At 36.4% G+C, this 24187-nt stretch overlaps 1 long non-coding RNA gene across 1 annotated transcript in view; it reads left to right on the top strand.

Annotated features, from left to right (window-relative positions):
* LOC104004105 (uncharacterized) overlaps nucleotides 1–24187 on the top strand; it is a 71420-nt gene that overhangs the window by 45199 nt on the left and 2034 nt on the right. The gene's annotated exons all lie outside the window — the stretch shown is intronic.

Raw genomic sequence — 24187 nt, forward strand, 5'->3', positions numbered from 1 at the left:
TAAATCCATCTCCCTAAAACTTCAGAGGCTAGGGTTTTTAAGGATATTTTAGCAAGCAGGGGGCTGGGGGAATTGAAACAATAATTGGCTAGGGATGAAATCACAGCGGTGTCTAAACTGTCTTTGTGTGGCTGAGTCACTTCCAAAAACGGGCCTCAGGACCAAGTTTTGTCTCTTGGTCTGTCAAAATGCTAAATCTGAAAAATGTCTCAAAGACCAGTTTTTTAGTTTTCACAATAATGACGTTATTTATAGAGTAGTTGGAGAAGTTATAATTTCTTTTTTTTTTTTTTTTTTTGAGATGAAGTCTCACTCTGTCGCCAGGCTGGAGTGCAGTGGCATGATCTCGGCACACTGCAACCTCCGCCTCCCAGCCTCCTGAGTAGCTAGGACTATAGGCGCACGCCACCATGCCCAGCTAATTTTTGTATTTTTGGTAGAGACGGGGTTTCACCATATTGGCCAGGATGGTCTCAATCTCTTGACCTCATGATCCACCCACTTCGGCCTCCCAAAGTGCTGGGATTACAGGCATAAGTCACTGCGCCCGGCCATTATAAACTTTTTGACTTCCAGTTATGTGACTCTGGGGTCATAAGCAACTTATAGAAAAGTAAACTAAGGAATGGCAGGTTATTGTTTAACAACATATATATATATATATAATAATGATATATATATATAACAATGATATATATATATAAAATAATGATATATACATATATACAGTGTCTTGCTGGAGTGTAGTGGCACAGTCAGCTCACTGCAGCCTCAAACTCCCAGGCTCAAGTGATCCTTCTGCCTCAGCCTCCTAAGTAGCTGAGACTACAGATGTGTGCCATCATGCCTGGCTAATTGTGTTTTTAATCTTTATTTTTGTAGAGATAGGGACTTAAGCAAAGTTTAAGTGCCTACAATAATTCTAACCTAGTCTTATGAAGTCAGCTTTAATCTCCAAACAAGGAGGGTGTACAGATTATTCAGGACTTTGTGTTCTTGTGAATATATGGTTCTTTTAATATTATGAAATATCACTCTTTATTGCTCTATATTTTTCTCATCTTAAACTCTACTTTGATATCACTTTAGTCACACCAGCTCTCTTTTGGCTAATGTTCACTTAGCATGTCTTTTTTACATTCTTTAAAATACTATATATTTTTATATTTATGGTGTGCTTTTTATAAGCAGCCATAATTGTATTTTTTTAAAAATGTGAACTGGAAGTCTTGTTAACTGAAGTGTTTCATCCATTTACGTAAAATGCAATTACTGATGTAGTTGGGTTTAGTCTCCCATATTGCTGTTTGTTTTCTATTTTTCCCTTGTTTTTGTTCCTTTATTATACTTGCTTTGTAATAATAAAATACTTTTTATATTTCATTTTTTCTCCTCTGGTAGGCTTTTGTTATGCTTTTTAATATAATTGCTTTAGTGGATACGCTAAAAATTATAAGACACATGCTAACTTATTATGGTCTATCTTAATACCTTTTTGGCTTTTCCAACAATGTAAAACATCTAGAACAGTATACATCTATTACCCTCTGCTCCACCTTTGCCATTTTTGCTATTGTCATATGCTTCTACATGTGATAATCCCCATAAAATACTGCAATTGTTCTTGCTTTAAACAGTCAATACTTTATATTTATCTACATATTTACCTTTCACAAAGATGTTCATTGCTTCTTGCACTTTCAACTTTTATTATTTTCTTTCAGTCTAGAACATGTTCTTTTATATTTCTTGCAGTGAAGATCTGTTGGTTGTGAATTGTGTCAGCCTTGGGTGTGTGTGTGTTTCAGCACTTCATTAGTTTTATCTTCTATTAGTTATTTTTTCTTCATACTAGAACTAAATATGTCTTCTTCAATCTAAGCTCTTTTCCATAATAAGTCTTTATAAGCTAGAAAACTTTCTACTGGAAAACTGATATAACTTATGTGGCTATTTTCAGATTGAGGTATCCATTCTTTGCTTTTCCTTCCACCCTAAGCATGGTCTTGCCCATTATTCCACAGGTAGGCAGGGAAGAGAAACAAATCAAAGACATATGAAAGTGCTGAGGAATATACAAGCATTCTCCAAAAACAAAGTGAAGTTATTAGAATCATATTAGTACTAGAAATCAGTCTCTTTGAGACATTAATACCTTTTTCAATCTTACTTTTGTACTCTGCATTTTTTCTTCCAATGTTCCTGTCTTATAATTTTATTCTATATGATTCATTTGGTGCTGTGGCAGTTTTCAAGTCTAAATTGGAAAATAGCCTCTTCTGGGTTTCTAGTTACAGTTACAAAAGCCAAATTTAAAACATGTGATTAGTGGAACCATGTCATATGCATATTTAACTCAGTCAACCATACATGCTGTACCAACTTAAAATGAAGAACACTTTGAACAGGGTGGAAGATTTTACCCACCATTTTCCTCAATGAACACATGAACCAGACAGTGTGAATTAGGACACATGAATCTGTCCTTGGTTCAGATGATCTGGGTTCCTATATGCCTCTGCTGATGTGAGTATCTTACCTCTCTGATTTCAGAGCCTGACCCCCGACAGAGCACAACACCATCATAAAAACACATTTACAGTTAGGTAGGTACTCTTTTAAATCCTACTATAAAATCCCCCAATTACCCAGTAGCATTTGCTGCCATATCATTTGGCCATCACAAATAATTTTCTCATAGAAGTGTGATTTAATTGGAGGCTATCTGCAACAACATGAAATGTATCCTTAAGACTTTATTATTAAATGGGCTGGGCGTGGTGGCTCATGCTTGTAATCCGAGCACTTTTGGAGGCTGAGGCGGGTGGATCACTTGAGGTCTGGAGTTCGAGACCAGCTTGGCCAACATGGTGAACCCTCATCTCTACTAAAAAACAAATAAATAAATTAGCCAGGCATTGTGGCACACACCTGTAATCCCAACTATTCAGGAGGCTGAGACAGGAGAATCGCTTGAACGTGGGAGGGGGAGGTTGCAGTGAGCTGAGATGATGCCACTGCGCTCCAGCCTGGGTGACAGAGCGAGACACTAGCTCAAAAAAATAAGACTTTATTATTAAGTGCCCCTAATGGTTACCACCTTTTCTTTCACAGATATCATGAAGTAGGGTCACCGTTTAGCCAAGGAGAAAGACACAGAAAATAATGGGCAATATATAATACTCCATAAAAAGTACTATGCTAGAGACATGCACAAGTGCTTTATAAAGAAGGAATCTTAGTGCAAAGTGCCCAGAAATTAATAAGTAGGCAAATGGATTGAAGAAAATATTATAACCAATAGGAATAACAAGGACAAAGACTGTAAAACATCAAATTATGTGGCAGGTTTTTAAGGTGCAAGATATTTGTTATAGTTTAAAACCCAGAATATGCTGATGATAACAAAGGTTGGGAAGGAAGGTTATATTACAAAGTGAATTAAAATACTATTCCAGGAAATTTGGACCTGATCCTCTTGTTACAAAAAGTCATCTTCTGGTTTTGTTCTTGTACATCCCTTGTGAGAAAATATGACCCAGTTAATTTTGGACTTCTGCACACGTACCAGAGATAGGGCTTGAGTTTAGATGTCCCAACTGAAATTCTGCACTCTTTCTACTTCATTCTATTGCTTTTCATGGATAGGATACCAAGTCACTTTTTATATCTACGGATAAGGCTAGTCTTGTTATTATTTGCTCACTACTGCTCTGGTAGTGATCATCTGTCCTCCCCCATTTTATGGGATAGTCTGAACTCTGACAGTGAATCTGGGCCTTTCTTTCATTTGGAGCTTAAGATGGTGGCAAGTCTACAAAGTTGTCAAAAGCAGACACTTGGAATGTAGAATTACAGGGCTGCGAAACTGATGTGGAAAATTCAAAACACCCTGCACTTAACACAATGCCAGAGCTGATTAGTGCAGTTTATTGCTAAACCCCAAGGGACACCTGAAGGCTTTTACCTTCAGTCTAGAACCCCTGGCCTGAGTGAAGGTGTAATGCTGTGTTAGTTCCACACTCTTTCTATTAGAGCTTACTCAAAGCTGCCGACACCAGATGTGTTACAAACAAACGTTAATTCTCCTCCGGCATCTGGATCGTATGTACAATAAGGGGCAAGATTTATGCCCTGCTGAAGCATTCCCCGGTTTTTAGCACAGAAGTGATTGAACTCCAGATGTTAACAAGATGCAGCGACCTTTTAGTATTATTAAAAACATGATTTCTTGTTTTGCTCATGACAAAAACCATTGGATTAACTTATTAGAAGGGGAGCTGCTGTCCTGCTCGTTGGAAGCTGTGTCTACTTTAGCTATTGGAGCTTGTCGTCAAAGATTTTATGAAGAAAGAATGACTCATCAACTCCTAAAATCATCAACTTTTAAAGTTTCTTTCAAAATCGTGGGTTACAAAGATAGAAATTCTCTGAGAACTGCAAATAGATTCAGAAAAGAATGTAAGTTAAAACAAGTGTTTGTATGAATTAATCAAATGAGCATCTGTTCCCTTTCAATAATTTTATTGTTATTGAGAAACATGGAACTGTAACCTAAAAGCCTTAGAGCTAGAATTGTTCTTCAAATGTTATCTCTTCTGCCCTGTCCTCCTTTAGCCCTTCTCTTTCTCTACTTTCAGAAAGGCAGAGAATAATCTCATTTTAAAGTCAAGCAAATGGGAGCAAAAAAGATCCAATACTTTGATATTTACTGTCTCAAAATTACTAGTGAACTCACTGAATTCAGATCAGCTATTTTAAAAGTACGGTATCCTCAATGATAAAATGTACTTTGCCCATAGTTTATTCTTCCATAGTTGGAATGAGTCTTAAATTCAATGTGAATGTTTAATGTTTGCTTATTTATTGTGCCTAAAGTTGTTATTTATAGTGCATATGACAGTCAATGGCATCTTAGAATAAGAAAGTATGTTAACTTTTGATTTCATTAAACAAAAAATAATAAACAATCATCTAGAATTTTTACTACTATCATAATCAGGGAATCTATGAAAAGTGTTATCCTGATCAGAAAATGCCTTCTTTTGGAGATACTCATGTTATGGTGTTCTCAGCCTTACCTATTCAGGATGAAGGAGGCACTAAGATGATTTTAATATAAAACTTTAGCATAGAAAATGTAATTATGTTAAATAGTTTTTATTAATCATAAATTTAGCCTACTATTTACAATATAGCTTTCAAGAATTTGTGGACTTAATATCTAAATGGTTTATGAATTGTAAGACCTTAAGTTTTCACTCTGCTTCAATTTCTTTGGTTATTTATTCTGTTCTGTTGTTTGCCATGATACACTTCATTATTTCCTTATGTCTCTTGGGGTGACTTTGGACAGTATAATAAATATACCTGTAACATATGTAAATAAAAAATAGTGAGCACCAGTATTTGTTCCTGCTCCCAAGTGGCTCCTGAGGGAGGATGAGCTAAATAGGTGTGCAGCGGACCACTCTCTCCATGGACCTCCAGAATCCTGGCTGCAGGAGACCTGCCAGCAACCCCCATGGACATTTAAGCTGGCAGAGAGAATGGCTTGGAGAGTTAGCAGGGACAGGATTACAGTCTGCAAGGAACCCACAGGGTTTGGCATGGGAATGGCTGCAGTGGAGCATGGCCAGAGATGCCCACGCCTCAAGGCTTGCCATGTTCCTCTAGGAGGCTTTGGTCTTTGTTGACTGCTGTACCTGGACAGAGCGGGGATATTTTGCCTGTGGGACAGGGCCAATCTGATCTGACGACTCTCCTGTCTGCCACCAGCCTCTCCCGGAGTTTCTGCCTGGCTGAACTTGTTTGCAGTGCAGCTTCAGATTCCCAAACAGGGTGCTTCTTGGTGGCCACTGACATAGTGAGATGACCCTGCCTAATCATCAGAGAGCTTTTGAAGATGTGCCCCTGCCAGCATGCACCTGCCTGCAGCTGCACTCTACTGATTTGCCATAACACACTTGTCTGTAGCCTCCCATGACTGCTTTGCTGGCATGCACCCTGGTGCCACTGCCCTAAGTGCTTTGTCTGACACTCCCCATCGGAGTGCTATTGCCAGTAGACAGGGAGTACCTCAGTCCCTCCAGCAGAGCAGGTGCTTAACTTTGAGGAGTCTGAGAAAAAAAGCTGTGGGCCTGATCCCAGGCCCCCAGGTATACAGCATGCAGCTCAGAAGTGCTGAGCTGAGGCTTGGCCCCCTGAAATCATTCAGAAATGAAGCCAGTTGACTAAACCCAGCTTAAAACCACAGTCAAACCCTCAAGGGCATCAGAGAATATAAAAGCAAAAAGCCCTATTGAAAAGAAAGCAATGCAAAGATTAAAGGAATATCAGCCCACAGAGATGAGAAAGAATCAACATAAAAGCTCTGGTAACTGTAAAAGCCAGAATGTCTTCTTACCTCCACATGACTGCACTAGCTCCCTAGCAATGGTTCTTAACCTGATTTAAATGGCTGAATAGACTGACATAGAATTCAGAATCTGGGTGGCATTGAAGCTTGTTGAGATTCAGGAGAAAGTTGAAACCCAATCCAAGGAATCTAAGGAATCCAGTAAAACTATTCAAGAACTGAAAGACAAAATAGCCATTTTAAGAAAGAACCAAACTAATTGAATAGAGCTGAAAAACTCACACAAGAATTTTGTAATACAATTGGAAGTATTAATAGTAGAATACAGCAAGCTGAGGAAAGAATCTCAGAGCTTGAAGATTGGGTCCTCCAATCAACTCAGTCATATAAAAATAAAGAAAAAATAATTTAAAAAATGAACAAAACCTCAGAGAAATATGGGATTATATAAAGAGACCAAACCTATGATTCATTGGTATCCCTGAAAGAGAGGGATACAGAGGAAGCAACTTGGAAAGCATGTTTGAGGACATTTTCCACGAAAATTTTCCCAGCCTTGCTAGAGAGAATGATATTAAAATTCAAGAAAAAGATCCAAAGAAACACAATCAGAAATGACAAAGGGGACAATCCTGCTGATCCTACAGAAATTAAAAAAAAACCCTCAGAGAGTACTATGAACATCTCTGTGCACACAGACTAGAAAACCTAGAAGAAATGGATGAATTACTGGACACATACAACCTCCCAAGATTGAACCAGGAAGAAATTGAAACCCTGAACAGATCAATAGAGTTCAGAAATTAAATCAGTAATAAAAAACCTATCCACCAAAAAGAGTCCCTAACCAGATAGCTTCATAGATGAATTCTGTTAGATGTATAAAGAGCTGATACCAATCCCACTGAAACTATTTCAAAAATTGGAGTAGGATACACTCCTCCCTAACTCATTCTATGAAGCCAGCATCATTCTGATACCAAAACCTGGCAGAGACACAACAAAAAAAGAAAACTTCAGGCCAATATCCCTGATGAATGCAGATGCAAAAATTCTCAACAAAATACTAGCAAACCACATCCAGCAGCATATCAAAAAGCTAATCCACCATGATCAAGTAGACTTTATTCCTGGGATGCAAGGTTGGGTCAACATATGTAAATCAATAAATGTGATATATCACATAAACAGCTAAAAACAAAAACCACATGATCATCTCAATAGAATGTTGAATTTCAATAAAATTCAACATCCCTTTATGTTAAAAACCCTCAACAAACTAGGCATTGAAGATACATATCTCAAAATAATAAGAGCCATCTATGACAAACCTACAAGCAATATCATACTGATAGGGCAAAAGCTGGAAGCATTCCCTTTGAGAACATGAAGAAGACAAAGATGTCCACTCTCATCACTCTTGCTTGACATAGTTCTGGAAATCCTAACCAGAGTGATCAGGCAAGAGATGAATAAAAGGCATCCAAATAGGAAGAGAAGTCAAACTGTCTTTGCAGATGATATGATTTTATAAGTAGGAAACTTGATAGTTTCTGCCCAAAAGCTTCTATATCTGATAAACAACTTTGGCAATGTTTCAGAATACAAAATCAATGTACAAAAATCAGTAGCATTTCTATACATCAACAATGTCCAAGCTGAGAACCAAATCAAGAATGCAATCCCATTCACAATGGCCACAAAAGTAATAAAATACCTTGGAATACAGTTAACAAGGGAAATGAAAGATCTCCATAATGAGAATTTTAAAACTGCTGAAAGAAGTCAGAGATGACACAAACAAATGGAAAAACATTCTATGCTCACAGATAGGAAGAGTCACTATTGTTAAAATGGGCATACTGCCCAAAGCAATCTACACATTTAATGCTATTCTTATCAAACTACCAAAAACATTTGCCTCGAATTAGAAAAAACTATTCAAAAATTCATATGGAATCAAAATAAAGCCTGAATAACCAAAGCAACCCTAAGTGAAAAGAATAAAGCTGGAGGCATCACATTGCCTGACTTCAAACTAAACTACAAGACTATGGTAACAAAAACAGCATGGTACTGGTACAAAAACAGACACACAGACAAGTGGAACAGCTTAGAGAACCCAGAAATAAAGCTGCACATCTATAATACAGCCATCTGATCTTTGACAAAGGTTACAATAACAAGAAATGGGGAAAGGACTCCTTATTTAATAATGGGTGTTGGGATAACTGGCTAGCCATGTCAGGAGATTGAAACTAGACCCTGTCCTTTTACTATGTACAGAAATCACTCAAGATGGATTAAAGATTTAAATGTAAAACCTAAAGCCACAAACCCTGGAAGAAAATGTAGGAAATACTATTCTGGACATAGGCCCTGGCAGAGATTTCATGATGAAAACTACAAAAACTATTGTAACAAAAACAAAAATTGACAATGGGACCTAACTAAACTAAAGAGTTTCTGTACAGCAAAAGACACTATCAACAGACTAAACAGACAGCCTACAGAATAGGACAAAATATTTGCAAACTTTGCATCTGACAATGATGCAAAGTGCTTGGATTACAGGCGTGAGCCACTGTGCCCAGACATCTTGCCCCAATTTGTAATGGGCTAATTAATTAAAATATATCTTCCAAGCAAATCATCTTGAAATAAGAATCATAGTATTAGTTTGTCCTTGTGACTCATCTTTCAAGCAGAATTTTTATAAGTAAAATTCCAGAAAAGTAGGGGCTGCATATAAATAACTTCTTCCTGTATCCTGTAACCTAAGCCAATATTGCTTTCTAGAAATCTTTCACAAGGAACTGATACAAGTGTGGACAAAGCTTTATGTATAGAGGTGATGACTGGAATGTTATTTCTAAAAATGATAAACTGAAAATCTAAATACCAAACTATAAGACAAATTTTTATTAAAATAATAAAGGATCATAGGGATCATTAAGCTAGTAAATTTCTGCAAATAATTACTGATGGTATGCATCAAGTGCTTATAAATGGTACAGGTAGAGAAATAGGCATCAAATAATACATAGAATAGAATCTTGAATGTGAATTAGAAATTTGATAAAATTAGGAGTAATTATAACAAAATTGGATGACAGATTTATAGACTTTTAAATAGATTTTTCTTTAAAATCAGCATTATTGGAATATAAATTACATACAATAAAATGCACATATATTAGGTGAACAATTAATAAGTATTGGCAAACATATAAACTCATATAACAATCACTTGAATTGATAAAGAATATTTTCATCACCCCCAAAAGTTCCCTTATGCCCATTTGCTGTCAGCATCCCTTCCTTTACTCAGTAAAGTATCTACTGACCTTCTTTCTGTCACTATGTATGTCTTGCCTATTCTAGATGTCATATAATGCAATGTGTAACAGTATAATGGAATGCAAATACAGTATAACAGTATGTACTGTTTTGTTTTTAACTTTCTTCAGTCAACATAATATTGTTGAACCTTAACCTTGCTGTTGCATATGTCAGCAGTTCATTTCTTTCTTTCTTTTTTTTTTTTTTTTCCTTTGGCTAAGTAGCATTCGTGGTTTGTTTAGCCTTTTATCTGTTAATGGAACTTTAGGTTTTTTCCAGGTTGGAACCATCATGAATAAAGCCGTTATGAGCATTGGTATACAGATTTTTTTTGTGAATATATGTTTTCCGTTTTCATGGGTAAATACCAAGAAATGAAATCACTGGGCCAAACGGTAAGCATACTTTAATTTGACACAAATTGCTAAACTCTTTTCCAAAATGGTGTATCTTTTACACTTCCATCATCAATGTATAAAAATTTCCCTTACTTTTTATTCATAACAACAATGAATACTGACAGTTTAAATACCTTTAGCCATTCTAAATGCCTGTCTAGTAATATCTCATTGTGGGCTTGATTTTTGTATTTCCTTGATTACAGATTACATGGACCATCTTTCCCCCTATTTATTTACCATTTATACATTTTCTTTTGCAAGAAATTGGTCAAATCTTTTGCCCATTTTCAAAAAATTGGGTTGCTTCTTTTCTTATTATAGAGTAGCAAAAATTTTATATGTATATATTTTGGATACAAGCCTTTTATCAAATATATGTATTACAGATATCCCCCCACATCCCTGTCTATGGCTTGCATTTTAATTTCCTAATTTTCTCTTTTGGAGAGTTAAAAAAATTTTTTTGATAAAGTCAAATGTATTGTTTTTTCCCTGTTATGTTTTAAAAAGTTTGTCTCCTTGGTCAATCTAGCCAGATGTCTATATTTTATTGATCTTTTAAAAGTAAGTATCTTTTAGATATTTGGTTTTTCTCTGATTTTTTTCTTCTCTATTCCATTGAGTTTTGCTCTTGCCTTTATTATTTTCTTTTTTCTATTTTATGCTTAATAGTATAATTGATTTCTAGCTTCTTAGAATGAAAACTCAGATCACTGATATTACATATTCTTTTCTAATACAAGCATTAAAACTATAAATTTATCTTCAGGCAATCACTTAGCTGTATCCCATAAATTTTGATATGTTGTGTTTTCGTTTTCATACAATTTGAAATATTATCTTATTTGCCTTCAGATTTTTTTCTTTCATTCATGGGTTATTGAGAAGTATATTGTTTAATTTCTAAGAATATGGAGATTTTTCATATATCTTTGTGTTATTAGTTTCTTATTTAAATTTGTTGAGGTCAGAGGGCATACTACATATGATTTGAATCCATTCAACTTATTTAGACTTGTTTTATGTCTCAGCATATGGTCTATCTTGGTAAATGTCCAATTTGCATGTGAAAAAAGTCTATCCTGCCATTGTTGGTATATGTCAATTAGGTGTCACATTGGTTGATAGTGTTCAAGTTTTCTAGACTGATTTTCTGTCAACCTGTTTTATTACTAGGAGAGATGTGTTATTACATCCAACTATAATTGTGGGCTTTTCCATTTCTCCTGTCATTTTTATTAGTTTTTATTTTATGTATTTTTGAAGCTGTATTATAAAGTGCATACACATTTAGGATTGTTACATCTTTTCGATGAATTGGCTCTTTTGTCATTATGAAATGGCCTTGTTATTCCTGATAGTATTTCTTGTTCTCAACTACATTTTGCCTGATATTAATATAGCCATATAAGCTTTCTCTTTAGTGTTTCTGTGGTATCTTTTTCTATTCTTTCAATCTTAACCTCTGTATATTCTTATATTTAAAGTGTTTTTTTTTTTAGACAACATAGAGTTGTGTTTTGCTTTTTTATCCAATGTGACAATCTCTGCCTTTTAATTGAGATGTTTAGGTCATCTAAACAGTGTAATTATCAATTGATAATTGATAATTATTGAGTGTAATTATCAATACAGTTAAGTTTAATCCTTTCATCATATTTGTTTACTATCCTAAATATTTCTTCATTTTTCCTGTTTATATATTTTTACCATTTTCATGGCTTTTTTGGTCTTAATTGAGTATATTTAAATATTCTATTTCCTTTTTTTTGCTTATTATCAATGTGGTCTTTTTTTGTAGTGATTACTCAAGTTTTATAATAAGCATCTTTAACTTCTTTAAGTCTGCCTTCAAATAATATACTACTTCATGTATAATGTAAGACTCTTACTACCATACAACTTTATTTGCATAAAATTATGTCATAATTGTGCTAATATTGTCATAGATTATATTTTTACACACATTAGCCTTCAATACATTGTTGTTACTGTTCTAAACAGATTTTAAAAAGTAAAGTAAGTTACAGTTAAATAAAGATTTCTCATATTTATCCACATATACCATTTTCAGGGCTTTTCATTTTTGTTATAAATCCAAGTTTCCATCTGATATTCCTTTGGTCCTAAAGAACTTCCAAAGACATTTCTTTTAATTAATGTTTTCTAGTGACAAATTCTCTCAGCTTTTGTTTGTATTTAAATGCTTTTAGGTCATGTCCATGTTTGAAGGATATTTTTTCTGTATATTAGCTTCTAGGTTGACACTTTTTATATCCAGCACTTTAAAGGCGCTGTTTCATTGTATTCTTGCTTTTTTATTTCTGAGAAGCCATTAATCATTCCTACATTTGTTTCTCTGAATTCAATGTGTCTCTTTATTTCTGGCTGCTTTTAATATTTTCTTTTTATTACAGATTTTCAGTAATTTGATAATGATAGGACTTCCTGTGGTTCTGTTTGTTTTTATTTTGCTTCTTGAATGCATGGGCATTTTCGATATATGGGTTATAGTTTTCATCAAATTGGGAAACTTCTGATTTTACGTATTCAAATAGTTTTTCTCCTGGGAATCCATTTACATGTATGTTAAACTATGTGATATTGTTCCACAGTCACTGAGTCTCATCTTTTTCTTTAGCTTTTTTTCTCTGTGTGCTATAGTTTGGATAGTTTCTCTTGCTATGTCTTCAAATTCATTGATCTTTTCTTCTGTAATGTCTAATTGGCTGCTATTCCAGTCTAGTGAAGTTCTGGACATGAACTTCAGTTTTAGAAGTTCAGTTTCACTCTTCTTTAGTTTAGATTTCTCTTGTGCTTATGTTCATGCTTTACTAACTTCATGATCCTATTTATTATAGCTGCTTGAATATCCTTGTATACTAATTCTACCATCTCTATCATTGCTGCATCTGTTTCTATCAATTCATTGTTATTTTGGTTATGGTCATAATTCCTGGCCTATTGCATATTTAGTATTTTTTGATTGGTTGCTGACCAATGTGAATATTACATTGAAGAGTCTGTGTATTTTGTTTACTTCCTTTTGAAGAGTGTTAACTCTTGTTTTGAGTGCCAGCTAGATAAATTGAGGTTTCATTTAATTTTTTCAGGCTTATTTTTAAACTTTCTCAGTGCAGGTCTAGAGTTGCCTGTCTTCTGGAGCTAGTTTAGTCCTACAACTAAGGTGCAATATTTCTTGAGTCTCTGTTGTATGGTACAGATGTTCTAAAAAGTCTCTTCCCTCTGGATGACTGGAATTTCAAATGTGGTCTCAAAAGTGTTTTCACGGAGACAGCTGGGGAATTGTAGAGCTCACTTCACTTTCCTACTCTCTTGTAGAGAATATAGTCATGTATCTGAAAAGAATTGTTGCTTATACTTTGTCGAGTTTCTAGTTGTTTATAAGAAGACAAATCAGGTAAATGTTATTCTGTCACTGCCAGGAAAGTAAATTTGGTCATAATATTATTAAAAAGATACTTTTTTATAGACTTTTAATTTTCAACAATTAACATGTATTATTCAACAAATATACACAATATTATTGTGTGAATTTCCTTATTTTTTCTGTAACAATTGAGGCTTTGAAGAATACAAATTTATTACCTTAGAATTCTGTAGGTCAGAAGTCCAGCAAAGTCCTACTGGACTAAAATTAAGGTGTTGAATGGGCTGCATATCTTTTAGGGGTTCTAGGGGAGAATCTGTTTATTTGCTTTTACAGGTTGCCTGCATTCCTTGGCTCATAGCCACTTTTTAAATCTTCAAATTAAGAGGCATAGCATCTTCAAATCTCTAACTCTGACTTTCTTGTCGTCTTTCACTTAAAAGAACCTGTGATTATAGTAAGCTCAACTGGATAATCCAGTGTCATCTTCCATCGCAAGATCCTTAAATTTATCATCTTTGCAGACCCTTTTACAATGTAAAGTAGCATATTCAAGGTCCCAGGGGCTAGGAAATAGACATCTTTGGGGAACCATTATTCTGCTGACCACAATTATTAAAGTTTTTGTTGTGAATTATTGGGAGAATACATCATCATTCTTAGAATGTACTATAAGAAGAGATAATCTATTGATATACACCCCACATGATCTGAAAGACACTACAACACTTAGGCTTTGATAACACCTAAGCAAATTTAACTATTCACTTTTCTAAGGCCGTGTAAACTTGATATGCCTGCTTATGTCACAGTGGATAATGCCTAGTCCACAAGGTAGATAGCATATTTGCAGACTGTTGGAATTTGCTAAATATAGCCCTAACTTTTGTTTCCAGGTCTCTGAATTTCTCTAACCTACCCTTGATTTATTGAGACATCTCTAAGTATATCTGACAGTAGTAATTTTTAGAGCTATTACTACTCCCCAAGTACTGTGCTGAAAATTTTATTCTTAAAAGTTATAATAGCAAAATATTCTTCTTGTGACATTCTATATCTGTAGGTAGGACCATGTTTTTCTGAACTGAGGCTTAAAACCGTAGTCTCTTTTGTCTGATTTTTATCCTGATTTTTACTTTATCCACTGAATCAATTGTCAGATTTTGTAGACTTTTTCCCTAAGAAATCTCCCTAAAAATTTCTCATACGCTTGTTTCATTTTAATTCCCACAGCCATAACTGTATTTCAGGCTCTTGTTCCTGTATTTGAATGATCACAAATGTCTCCTAATGAGCCTCCTTGCTTTTATTCTTTTTCCAAACCACCATTGCTAGATGAGTCTTCCAAAAGATGCATTCTTACTAAAATATTTTTTAGACTTTCCTCAATTTCTATTGGATGAAAATTTAACTTTTCATTATGATATTAAAAAAACCACACTTTCATTTTAACAATTTAATTCCTCCATGTCTTATCACAAACTCAACTTCCTTTTATTTTGCTCCCTTTAACCATTCTAGTTTTCATCAACATTAATAAATTTTTATGGTGGTCTTTTGTGGAAATCTTTTAGCAATTTATTAAACTATGATTTATCTTTATCAAATGATTTATCTTTCTGTAATTATATACCTTCTATGTTTTATACTCCAACTAAATTTTTGAAGGGCAGAATTCATGTTTTGTAGGTCTTTGAATCCTTTACAATATCTGGAACTAGTATTTAATACACGTCTACTTGTGGGTAAAGGAGAATGGGATTCAAGTCTACATTTTTTTCCAGGGTTTCTTCTGGTGGAGACAGGGGTGGTCATATGAAATAATCAATGTTTCCTAATAAGTAAGTTTCAATAATACCTAGTGTGCATATTGTTTTTAATTTTTTAAAAAACTAGCATTTTGTTTTTGTATCTTCATAACCATTCTTTAGGGTTAGGATAGATATCCCCATTTTAGCAACTATGTGATCTCCATAAAGCAGTTCAATTCATGATGAACAGAGCCAGGTCTCCTTACTCCCACTTCTATGTTCTTCTATTCTACTCTCTGATCTCTCAGAATTTCTTATTTTATTTAAATATTTTAAGTCTCCATGCAACAACCTTAGTAACCACACAGACTATGTTGATCATTTTTCTCTAAAACTTATCTCATTCTTTTGGTTCTCTTTTGGCAGAATAATCTTCCTGTAGCTTATGAATCAAATCTACTTTGTTTTTACGGTAGAATCTAAAAGACTCCTTACTATTTTTACTACACAGCCTTGTATTCTCCATTCCTCTGTTTCAGTTTACTTTTTTTTTTTTTTGTATAATACAAACTAAGAAATGCAAAGTATATTTGGATTGTCTTAAAATTCTCCCAGATACCTCCGTAGTTGACTCATTGTTAAACCCCATGGTAACTCCAGTTTGTTTGGCTAAACTCAGGACTGGGATTTGGGGAATTATAATTATTATGGCTCATCTTAGGATCCCAGGCCAAGTATTTCACTTTTCTTTGCTTTAGTTGCTTAATCAGCAAAAGGTAAAATCTATTGTGTGTAACCAGAAGGTCGAATACAAAGGATAGAAAAAGTTGCATGCAGTTTGTGAGCATAGGATACATATAAAAGCTAAGTATAGTCATCTCAACTGCCACAGGGGAATAGCGTTTTAGATCTTTCTCCCAGGAGCTCCAGCAGTAAATACATATCGCAGCCCCATTTTCCACACCAACTCACATAATACATTTTTAAATAATAAAACTGAGAGATTTCAGGATCTCACATATTGAGATATTTCAAGATGTCAATAATATTAGTGATGATGATGATGATGGTGATGATGAAAATGGTAGTTACAAATTGTTGGGCCTTGTGTACCATGTTTTGGGATTTATTGTCAAAAGTGTCTTTATACAAATCGGTGAGGTATATATTCTTATAACCCTTCTACAAAAAAACAAAAACAACTGAGGCTCAGTCAGCATAAGTAGTTTCTTTGAAGTCACAGAACTAGTGAGAGGCAGAGCCAATCTTCATCTCTATGACCCCAAGTTTGAGCTCATAACCAGCATGCTGTACCACTTCTACTACCAAGGCACTAGGTACACAGCAGTGAGCTGTGAAGAGGGAACTACTCTTGTTCTTGTGACAGTCTGACTCATTTTATAGTGACTAATTTAACTCGTTAAGGTAATGATATGTTAAGAGAATATGCGTTAGAAAATAACGGTAAGTTTTAGCTTACTTATATTTTGGTTTAAGTATATGATCCTATACTCTCTTTGCTGGTCTTCCTTCCTTCCTTTTTCCTTCTTTCATTCCTTCCTTCTTTCTCCTTACCTTTCCCTTCTTCCCTCCTCACTTTTTTCTGCCAATTTAATGGCTTTGGACTTCATCTGTAATACAAGAAGTATTTATTAAATTATGGTTTACTTCCAACACCTTTTCACCAAGTCTCCATTATATTGTAGCAATGTTTTGGAAATGTTCAGGACAAACTCATGACTTTCTTGATGTGGCATCTGATTTGAGATAATCTCAAGTATTAGGCAATTGGTTACTAATATTAGAACTTTTATCTAAGCAGGTGTTCCCCAAGTTCATTGGTATTGAAGCAGAGTTTAAGACATTTTAGCAACACAACAGGGAATTTGCTTTGCTCTTACAACAGAACCTAACCTTCATCTCTTGGCTGTAGGGAAGAGACTTGGCACACACAACTGCACACAGGATAGGCAGTCACCCAGATGGCTCAGAGATATTTATATATTCATTACATATTAATTGGCCTCCTCTCTTGTTGAGGTATCAAGACTTTTGGCTCTTTTTAGATCCTACCAACCTATTCATTCATTCCATAACTAAGCAGAAGGCATGGGAGTGAACAAACATATAAAACTCCCTAATTTCATGGGGCTTATACAATATGTGTATGTTATCCATATTTGACAATCTTCTTTTTTTTTCTTCTTTTTAATCTTACTTTTATTGCCCTTTTCCTTTCCCCAAATTTTTTCTTTTTTTTTAAATTATACTTTAAGTTTTAGGGTACATGTGCACAATGTGCAGGTTTGTTACATATGTATACATGTGCCATGTTGGTGTGCTGCACCCATTAACTCGTCATTTAACATTAGGTATATCTCCTAATGCTATCCCTCCCCACTCCCCCCACTCCAAAACAGGCCCCGGTATGTGATGTTCCCCTTCCTGTGTCCATGTGTTCTCATTGTTCAATTCCCACCTATGAGTGAGAACATGCGGTGTTTGGTTTTTTGTCCTTGCGATAGTTTGCTGAGAATGATAGTTTCCAGCTTCATCCATGTCCCTACAAAGGACAGGAACTTATCATTTTTTATGGTTGCATAGTATTCCATGGTGTATATGTGCCACATTTTCTTAATCCAGTCTATCATTGTTGGACATTTGGGTTGGTTCCAAGTCTGCTATTGTGAATAGTGCCACAATAAACATACATGTGCATGTGTCTTTATAGCAGCATGATTTATAATTCTTTGGGTATATACCAAGTAATGGGATGGCTGGGTCAAATGGTATTTCTAGTTCTAGATCTCTAAGGAATCGCCACACTGACTTCCACAATGGTTGAACTAGTTTACAGTCCCACCAACAGTGTAAAAGTGTTCCTATTTCTCCATATCCTCTCCAGCACCTGTTGTTCCCTGACTTTTTAATGATCGCCATTCTAACTGGTGTGAGATGGTATCTCATTGTGGCTTTGATTTGCATTTCTCTGATGGCCAGTGATGATGAGCATTTTTTCATGTGTCTTTTGGCTGCATAAATATCTTCTTTTGAGAAGTGTCTGTTCATATGCTTCACCCACTTTTTGATGGGGTTGTTTGTTTTTTTTCTTGTAAATTTGTTTGAGTTCCTTGTAGATTCTGGATATTAGCCCTTTGTCAGATGAGTTGATTGCAAAAATTTTCTCCCATTCTGTAGGTTGCCTGTTCACTCTGATGGTAGTTTCTTTTGCTGTGCAGAAGCTCTTTAGTTTAACTAGATCCCATTTGTCAATTTTGGCTGTTGTTGCCATTGCTTTTGGTGTTTTAGACATGAAGTCCTTGCCTATGCCTATGTCCTGAATGGTATTGCCTAGGTTTTCTTCTAGGGTTTTTATGGTTTTAGGTCTAACATTTAAGTCTTTAATCCATCTTGAATTAATTTTGTATAAGGTGTAAGGAAGGGATCCAGTTTCAACTTCCTACATATAGCTAGCTAGTTTTCCCAGCACCATTTATTAAATAGGGAATCATTTCCCCATTTCCTGTTTTTGTCAGGTTTGTCAAAGATCAGATGGTTGTAGATATGTGGCATTATTTCTGAGGGCTCTGTTCTGTTCCATCGGTCTATATCTCTGTTTTGGTACCAGAACCATGCTGTTTTGGTTACTGTAGCCTTGTAGTATAGTTTGAAGTCAGGTAGCGTGATGCCTCTAGCTTTGTTCTTTTGGCTTAGGATTGACTTGGCAATGCAGGCTCTTTTTTGGTTCCATATGAACTTTAAAGTAGTTTTTTCCAATTCTGTGAAGAAAGTCATTGGTAGCTTGATGGGGATGGCATTGAATCTATAAATTACCTTGGGCAGTATGGCCATTTTCACAATATTGATTCTTCCTACCCATGAGCATGGAATGTTCTTCCATTTGTTTGTATCCTCTTTTATTTCATTGAGCAGTGGTTTGTAGTTCTCCTTGAAGAGGTCCTTCACATCCCTTGTAAGTCAGATTCAAAGGTATTTTATTCTCTTTGAAGCAATTGTGAATGGGAGTTCACTCATGATTTGGCTTTCTGTTTGTCTGTTATTGGTGTATAAGAATGTTTGTGATTTTTGCACATTGATTTTGTATCCTGAGACTTTGCTGAAGTTGCTTATCAGCTTAAGGAGATTTTGGGCTGAGACAATGGGGTTTTCTAGATATACAATCATGTCATCTGCAAACAGGGACAATTTGACTTCCTCTTTTCCTACTTGAATACCCTTTATTTCCTTCTCCTGCCTGACTGCCCTGGCCAGAACTTCCAACACTATGTTGAATAGGAGTGGTGAGAGAGGGCATCCCTGTCTTGTGCCAGTTTTCAAAGGGAATGCTTCCAGTTTTTGCCCATTCGGTATCATATTAGCTGTGGGTTTGTCATAGATAGCTCTTATTATTTTGAGATATGTCCCATCAATATCTAATTTATTGAGAGTCTTTAGCATGAAGCGTTGTTGAATTTTGTCAAAGGCCTTTTCTGCATCTATTGAGATAATCATGTGGTTTTTGTCTTTGGTTCTGTTTATATGCTGGATTACGTTTATTGCTTTGCATATGTTGAACCAGCCTTGCATCCCAGGGATGAAGTCCACTTGATCGTGGTGGATAAGCTTTTTGATGTGCTGCTGGATTTGGTTTGCCAGTATTTTATTGAAGATTTTTGCATCGATGTTCATCAGGGATATTGGTCTAAAATTCTCTTTTTTTGTTGTGTCTCTGCCAGGCTTTGGTATCAGGATGATGCTGGCCTCATAAAATGAGTTAGGGAGGAGTCCCTCTTTTTCTGTTGATTGGAATAGTTTCAGAAGGAATGGTACCAGCTCCTCCTTGTACCTCTGGTAGAATTCGGCTGTCAATCCATCTGGTTCTGGACTTTTTTTTGGTTGGTAAGCTATTACTTATTGCCTCAATTTCAGAGCCTGTTATTGTTCTATTCAGAGATTCAACTTCTTCCTGGTTTAGTCTTGGGAGGATGTATGTGTCGAGGAATTTATCCATTTCTTCTAGATTTTCTAGTTTATTTGTGTAGAGGTGTTTATAGTATTCTCTGATGGTAGTTTGTATTTCTGTGGGATCGGTGGTGATATCCCCTTTTTCATTTTTTATTGTGTCTATTTGATTCTTCTCTCTCTCTTTTCTTCTTTATTAGTCTTGCTAGTGGTCTATCAATTTTGTTGATCTTTTCAAAATACCAGCTCCTGGATTCATTGATTTTTTGAAGGGTTTTTCGTGTCTCTATTTCCTTCAGTTCTGCTCTGATCTTAGTTATTTCTTGCCTTCTGCTAGCTTTTGAATGTGTTTGCTCTTGCTTCTCTAGTTCTTTTAATCGTGATGTTAGGGTGTCAATTTTAGAACTTTCCTGTTTTCTTTTGTGGGCATTTAGTGCTATAAATTTCCCTCTACAAACTGCTTTGAATGTGTCCCAGAGATTATGGTATGTTGTGTCTTTGTTCTCATTGGTTTCAAAGAACATCTTTATTTCTGCTTTCATTTTGTTATGTACCCAGTAGTCATTCAGGAGCAGGTTGTTCAGTTTCCATGTAGTTGAGCCGTTTTGAGTGAGTTTCTTAATCCTCCATTCTAGTTTGATTGCACTGTGGTCTGAGAGACAGTTGGTTATCATTTCTGTTCTTTTACATTTGCTGAGGAGTGCTTTATTTCCAACTGTGTGGTCAATTTTGGAATAAGTGCAATGTGGTGCTGAGAAGAATGTATATTCTGTTGATATGGGGTGGAGAGTTCTGTAGATGTCTATTAGGTCTGCTTGGTGCGAGCTGAGTTCAATTCCTGGATATCCTTGTTAACTTTATGTCTTGTTGACCTGTCTAATGTTGGCTGTGGGGTGTTAAAGTCTCCCATTATTTTTGTGTGGGAGTCTAAGTCTCTTTGTAGGTCTCTAAGGACTTGCTTTATGAATCTGGGTGCTCCTGTATTGGGTGCATATATATTTAGGATGGTTAGCTCTTCTTGTTGAATTGATCCCTTTACCATTATGTAATGGCCTTCTTTGTCTCTTTTGATCTTTGTTGGTTTAAAGTCTGTTTTATCAGAGTCTAGGATTGCAACCCCTGCCTTTTTTTGTTTTCCATTTGCTTGGTTGATCTTCCTCTATCCCTTTATTTTGAGCCTATGTGTGTCTCTGCATGTGAGATGGGTTTCCTGAATACAGCACACTGATGGGTCTTGACTCTATCCAACTTGCCAGTCTGTGTCTTTTAATTGGAGCATTTAGCCCATTTACATTTAAGGTTAATATTGCTATGTGTGAATTTGATCATGTCATTATGATGTTAGCTGGTTATTTTGCTCATTAGTTGATGCAGTTTCTTCCTAGCCTCGATGGTCTTTACAATTTGGCATGTTTTTGCAGTGGCTGGTACTGGTTGTTCCTTTCCATGTTTAGTGCTTCCTTCAGGAGCTCTTTTAGGGCAGGCCTGGTGGTGACAAAAATCTCTCAGCATTTGCTTGTCTGTAAAGGATTTTATTTCTCCTTCACTTATGAAGCTTAGTTTGGCTGGATATGAAATTCTGAGTTGAAAATTCTTTTCTTTAAGAATGTTGAATATTGGCCCCCACTCTCTTCTGGCTTGTAGAGTTTCTGCTGAGAGATCAGCTGTTAGTCTGATTGGCTTCCCTTTGTGGGTAACCTGACCTTTCTCTCTGGCTGCCCTTAACATTTTTTCCTTCATTTCAACTTTGGTGAATCTGACAATTATGTGTCTTGGAGTTGCTCTTCTCGAGGAGTATCTTTGTGGCATTCTCTGTATTTCCTGAATTTGAATGTTGGCCTGCCTTGCTAGATTGGGGAAGTTCTCCTGGATAATATTCTGCAGAGTGTTTTCCAACTTGGTTCCATTCTCCCCGTCACTTTCAGGTACACCAATCAGACATAGATTTGGTCTTTTCACATAGTCCCATATTTCTTGGAGGCTTTGTTCATTTCTTTTTATTCTTTTTTCTCTAAACTTCTCTTCTCACTTCATTTCATTCATTTGATCTTCCATCACTGATACCCTTTCTTCCAGTTGATTGAATTGGCTACTGAGGCTTGTGCATTCATCATGTAGATCTCGTGCTGTGGTTTTCAGCTCCATCAGGTCCTTTAAGGACTTCTCTGCATTGGTTATTCTAGTTAGCCGTTCGTCTAATCTTTTTTCAACGTTTTTAACTTCTTTGCCATGGGTTCGAACTTCCTCCTTTAGCTCAGAGAAGTTTGATCGTCTGAAGCCTTCTTCTTGCAACTTGTCAAAGTCATTCTCCGTCCAGCTTTGTTCCATTGCTGGTGAGGAGCTGCATTCCTTTGGAGGAGGAGAGGCACTCTGATTTTTAGAATTTTCAGTTTTTCTGCTCTGTTTTTTCCCCATCTTTGCGGTTTTATCTACCTTTGGTCTTTGATGATGGTGACGTACAGATGGGGTTTTGGCATGGATGTCCTTTCTGTTTGTTAGTTTTCCTTCTAACAGTCAGGACCCTCAGCTGCAGGTCTGTTGGAGTTTGCCGGAGGTCCACTCCAGACCCTGTTTGCCTGGGTATCAGCAGCAGTGGCTGCAGAACAGCGAATATTGGTGAACAGCAAATGTTGCTGCCTGATTGTTCCTCTAGAACTTTTGTCTCAGAGGAGTACCTGGCCATGTGAAGTGTCAGTCTGCCCCTACTAGGGGATGCCTCCCAGTTAGGCTACTCAGGGGTCAGGGACCCACTTGAGGAGGCAGTCTATCCATTCTCAGATGTCAAGCTGCATGCTGGGAGAACCACTCCTCTCTTCAAAGCTGTCAGACAGGGACATTTAAGTCTGCAGAGGTTTCTGCTGCCTTTTGTTTGACTATGCCCTGCCCCCAGAGGTGGAATCTGCAGAGGCAGGCAAGCCTACTTGAGATGTGGTGGGTTCCACCCAGTTCGAGCTTCCTTGCCGCTTTGATTACCTGCTCAAGCCTCAGCAATGGTGGGCGACCCTCCCCCAGCCTCACTGCCGCCTTGCAGTTTGAGCTCAGACTGCTGTGCTAGCAATGAGCGATGCTCCGTGAGTGTAGGACCCTCTCAACCAGGCGTGGGATCTAATCTCCTGGTGTGCCGTTTCTAAGACTGTTGGAAAAGTGCAGTATTAGGGTGGGAGTGACCTGATTTTCCAGGTGCCATCTGTCACCCCTTTCTTTGGCTAGGAAAGGGAATTCCCTGACCCCTTGTGCTTCCTGGGTGAGGCGATGCCTCACCTTGCTTCGGCTCACACTCAGTGTGCTGCACCCACTGTCCTGCACCCACTGTCCAACAATCCCCCATGAGATGAACCCTGTACCTCAGTTGGAAATGCAGAAATCATTCGTCTTCTGTGTCGCTCACGGTGGGAGCTGTATACTGGAGCTGTTCCTAATCGGCCATGTTGGCTAGACCCTGACAATCTTTACATATGCTAATGTAGGCACAGGACTCATGGGATTTGGTGACAAAACTCACATTGATATTTTAGGTTAATTGTCATACAAATATTTTTAGTTTGTTACTCTTTGGATAACTTTGTATTTCTCCTTGGATAACTTTGGTTTACCTATGTTTCTCACTTTTACTGTTGTTTTCTTCAAAAACCCAGCACCCCTCCCCAGTTCATTCTTCCCACTCTCATGCTTTAATATTCTTGAGAACCCTCTCAGGTTTCATTTTATAGATGAGGAAATTAAGACTTAAAGAAATTAAATAACTTCCTCAAGTCTACACAGCTGGTAAGTAGTAGATCTGGGATTTTGATTCAGATATATCTGACTCCAAAAATTGCACTGTCAACCACAATTTTATTCTTGCATTATTTTAAAAGTTTCCTCTATGCATATACCATTAAGTACTTAATTACATGGTATTATGACTTCTCTGAGCTAGTCTGTGACTCCTGGCACAGTTCATACTCTGGTCTATAAGCATGGGAATGATGAAGCATATATC

The sequence above is a fragment of the Pan troglodytes genome, chromosome 1 (genome assembly GCF_028858775.2).
Source record: "Pan troglodytes isolate AG18354 chromosome 1, NHGRI_mPanTro3-v2.0_pri, whole genome shotgun sequence".
Taxonomy (NCBI): domain Eukaryota; kingdom Metazoa; phylum Chordata; class Mammalia; order Primates; family Hominidae; genus Pan; species Pan troglodytes.